General features: G+C 38.2%; 1 pseudogene; it reads left to right on the top strand.

Annotated features, from left to right (window-relative positions):
• The first annotated feature begins 658 nt into the window (after positions 1-658).
• LOC133055528 (tubulin beta chain-like) lies at positions 659-2,561 on the top strand (annotated as a pseudogene).
• Positions 2,562-4,654: the final 2,093 nt, after the last annotated feature.

Here is a 4,654-nt window from a genome sequence, read left to right as displayed (position 1 = left end):
TTGATTGCACATTATTTTCTATACTACAGAACAGTTATCTGCTTTTCTATAGTTACGGAATACAGCTGTCCTCAAGAGATCATCTAATATGATCATGCATCCTTCCATCACATAGCTGATTCTATTAAAGTTCTGAAGCACAACAGTAGTTCTTATTCTGGAACAGTTCAGTCTCCTAAATGGATTTCCTATTTTCCATTACTCTGTTTTATCTTAAACCTAGCCTCTCATAATCCAATTTGTGTATGTTACTAGACCTTATTACTTCCTGTTCCTTGGGATCAATACTTGGCTGATTGAGGTAAAGCATTGACAATAGAAGATCATTAGCAAAATTATATTATATATCATTAATATTGTTTTTTAATTTAAAACATTAGAAAGTATATGTATTCAATATCTTTTGTATAGAGCCAATTTTCCCTTAGGTGTAATCTTAATAATGACTAACATTCATCATCAATGATTTATACAGTAAACCCATGAAACATCACCTACAGTATTCAGCTGGGTTCTCTAAGCTAAGATGAATTCTAAAGATGATGGCAAAGTAATCTGAATTCATTATAATTCTATATGCTCATTATTTTTCTCCACTATTTTATGTCTTTTTCTATTCTTTTTTAAAATTTATTTATTCATTTTTGGCCATGCCAGAATGGCATGCACAGGCTTTTGTGCTCTTTGTTGGCGTGCACAGGCTTTCTCTATTTACGGTGAGGTGGAGCAGCCAGCCTCCGATGCGGCGCACAGGCCTCTCATCGTGGTGGCTTCTCTTGCCGCAGAACACGGGCTCGGTGGTGGTACTCAGGCTTAGTTGCTTCTCGGCATGTGGGATCCTCCCAGATCAGGGATTGAACCCATGTCCCCTGCATCGCACGGTGGATTCTTAACCACTGGACCACCTGGGAAGTCCTTTTTCTATTCTTAAGTGTAGTTATATTTTAGTGACTTACCTTTGTGAAGTATATACAGAGTTAGTAGAATTTACAAAACTTGCAGAACCAAATAAATGATAATATTGTTTTTCCATTTCCTCTGTTGGCTTATGTAATACATGCTACATGCATGGCTCCTTCCCTGGGCTTCACGTTGAGTTTCTCACATTTTGTTTGTTTGGTACACATTGAAGACTTGTGGCATCAACCATTTTTTCCAACAACATTGTCTCATAGTCTCTGAGTCAGATTTTGGCAGTTTTCTCAATATTTCTGCCTTTTTCATTATCATATTTGTTACAGGCATCTGTCAGCAGACCTTGCCCAAAGTGTCACCAATGGTAGAGCCCTACAGCACACTCTCCCATTCCATCACCTCTTAGAAAACACACACGAGACCTGTTGCATTGATAATGAGGCCCATCTGCTACAGGAATCTAAAGCTGGCCACACCACTTGTGTGTCCCAGGCCAGCTCAACGCTGACCTGTGACAGCCAGATACGAGCATGGTGCTCTTCCCTTGCCTGCATGTCTTCATGCCTGTCTTCACCCCACTGACCAGCAGGGGCAGCCAGCAAAACTGGGTCCTCAAGGTGCCCAAGCTCACTCACCAGATGTTCCACTCCAAGAACTCAATGGCCATCTGTGACTCCCACCACGGTTACTGCCTGACCTTGGCTGCTAGTTTCAGGGGAAGCATGTCTGTGCAGGTGGGCAGGCAAATACTTAACTCCAAAACAAGACCAGCAGCTATTATTTACAAAACAGACTTATAGGCATAGAAAACAAACGTATGGTTACAAAGGGGAAAGGAGAGGAGGGGGTAAATTAGGAATTTGGGGTTAACAGGTACTACTATGTATAAAATAGATTAGCAACAAGGACCTACTGTATACCACAGGAAGTTATATCTAGTATCTTGTAATAACCTATAATATAAAATGATCTAAAAGGAATATACATATATGTGTGTATGATTCACTTTGCTATACGCCTGAAACACTGTACATCAACTATACTTCAATTTAAAATGATAAAGTAAAAAGAGAGAACTGCAGGTATTTTTCTCAAGTTAATCCCCAGCTATGTGAAAGCAGCTGTTGGTGACATACCACCCCGGGGGGTATAAAAGTCCACCACCTTCATTGGCAATAGCCCTGCCACCCTGAGATGTTCAAGCATATTTCTGAGAAGTTCATAATCATGTGCAGAGCAAGGTGCACTGGTGGACCAGCAAGGGTTGGATGAGATGAAGTTTCCCCAGGCTGACATGAAAGACTCGGTGTCCAAGTTCCAGCAGTACAAGGATACTGTGACTAGGGAGAAGGACAAGATGTTTTATTTTATAAAATTGCCACAGCCACCCAATCTTCAACAACCACCACCCCGATCATCTAGCAGCCACCAACATCAAGGCAATAGCCTCCATCAGCAATTTTACTATGACATTCTGAAAGCTCAGATGATGGTTAGCATTTTTAGCAAATGCTAAAAATATTTTTTCTTGTTTTAGTTAATTAATCAATTTGACAGCCTCAAGTCTTAGTTGCTGCATTCAGGATCTTCGTTGCATTATGTGGGACCTTTTGTTGCAGCGCTTGGACTTTCTAGCTGTGGTGTGAGGGCTCAGCAGCTGTGGCTGACAGAGTCAGTTGCTCTATGACATGTGGGATCTTAGCTCCCTGACCAGGGATCACACCCGGCTCTCCTGCATTGCAAGGTGGCGTCCTAGCCACTAGATCACCAGGGAAATCCCAGCAAAGTGTTTTTTAAATTAAGGTATGCACATTTGTTTTTAGACATAATGCTACAGCACTTAGGCTATTAGTGTAAAAATAACTTTTATATTCAGTGGGAACCCCCAAAATTCACGTGACTCAGTTTATTGTGGGATTCATTTTATTGCAGTGATATGGAGTCTAACCTGCAACATCTCCAAGGTATGCCTGTATTTCTTTAAATTAAGTAGTACTATTATAAATACAGCTAACATAAATGAATCAAGCAAAATAAAATCAGAGTGAACATATATTTCATCAGATAAAGTTGTTCCTTAGCAAGTTGCTCCTTAGTTGTTCCTAGTGAATAGCCTAGTAAATGTCACCATTAAGTACCAGTCAACACCATGGAATTTTCCAGGCAAGATACTGGAATGGGTTGCCATTTCCTTCTCCAGGGGATCTTCCCGAACCAGGGATCCTACCCAGGTCTCTGCATTGCAGGACGATTCTTTATCACTTGAATCACAGGTGATTTATATAGAAAATAAATTAATAATAGTAAAAATGACAAAGTATTTTGTGTTAAAATTGTTTTTGAGAGTTTCTATTTACTTACTCTTCTGGTTCCAATATATACTAACAACCCTGATCACTTACATATTTAATGGATTTCTACAAATATATGCAATAAAAAGACACTTGGCATGCTTTATTGAAAAAAAATTACCGACTTCAGAAATATTTACAGAACCATACACCTATGTAATCATTTACTCAACCATGGATTTAACCTCTTTTTTTACACTGGACAGTGTGCTAACTCTTATAATCAGAAGGATGGAAGAGTTCAAATTCTGGGTGTATTCAAGTCCAGCTTCACTTACTAAATTAGTGATTTGAAATAAAGTCACTTTCTTATTCTAATTTCCTTCTGTAAGATGGAAAGTATATATTGATCTGATGAAAACGAATGAGTTAGCATGAGGATGAACCTCTCACAAATAGTAATATAAATAATTGTTGACAATACCTGTTTTTGTCAACAGTTTTTTTTTTTTTTTTAATAACGCTTAAAGTAGGTAAGAAAAAGGAGAGATAAAACAAAAACGAGAGATAAGAATAATTTCAAACCATATTCAGGCTTGAGAGACACTGACCAAATAAGAGGAAGAGGAAAAATCTTGAGGTTTCTGAAGCAGAACATGGGGAATCAGTATAAATTGCCTTGGTAAGCATTTTCTTGGCTTGCTTTGCTCGCTTCACTTTCAGATAAGAAATAATTATGACAGAGGCAAAGCCATCGGCACCAGAAAGAGGAATCATAAAATCTCCCTAGACACATAAAATGAAGACCTTATTAAGCTAAGAAAATATTAATTAAGCTAAACCAGTATTTATCCATGAAAATTTCCAAGGCACAGTTTGCATGCATGGTGTTTATTTTGTAGAGTTAGTTATCACAGACCTCCTTTTATATATCCTTCTCTGAAAAAGGTCTCCTCCATTTTTATTTAATTTAATTTATTTATTTATTTTAATTAATTAATTTATTTTACTTTACAACATTGTATTGGTTTTGCCATACATTGACTTGAATCCACCATGGGTGTACATGTGTTCCCCATCCTGAACCCCCTGAGCACCCTGTATCATGCATCGAACCTGGGCTGGAGATTCATTTCACATATGATAATTTACATGTTTCAATGCCATTCTCCAATATTATCTCACCCTCGTCCTCTCCCATGGAGTCCAAAAGACTCTTCAATACATCTGTGTCTGTCTTGCTGTCTCGCATACAGGGTTATCATTACCATCTTTCTAAATTCCATATATATGTGTTAGTATACTGTATTGGTGTTTTTCTTTCTGGCTTACTCCACTCTGTATAATAGGCTCCAGTTTCAACCACCTCATTAGAACTGATTCAAATGAATTCTTTTTAATGGCTGAGTAATATTCCATGGTGTATATGTACCACAGCTTCCTTATCC

Source organism: Dama dama, chromosome 5, assembly GCF_033118175.1.
Source record: "Dama dama isolate Ldn47 chromosome 5, ASM3311817v1, whole genome shotgun sequence".
Classification (NCBI taxonomy): domain Eukaryota; kingdom Metazoa; phylum Chordata; class Mammalia; order Artiodactyla; family Cervidae; genus Dama; species Dama dama.
The sequence above is the reverse complement of the archived record's forward strand: the minus strand, read 5'-3'. Positions and strand labels throughout refer to the sequence as shown.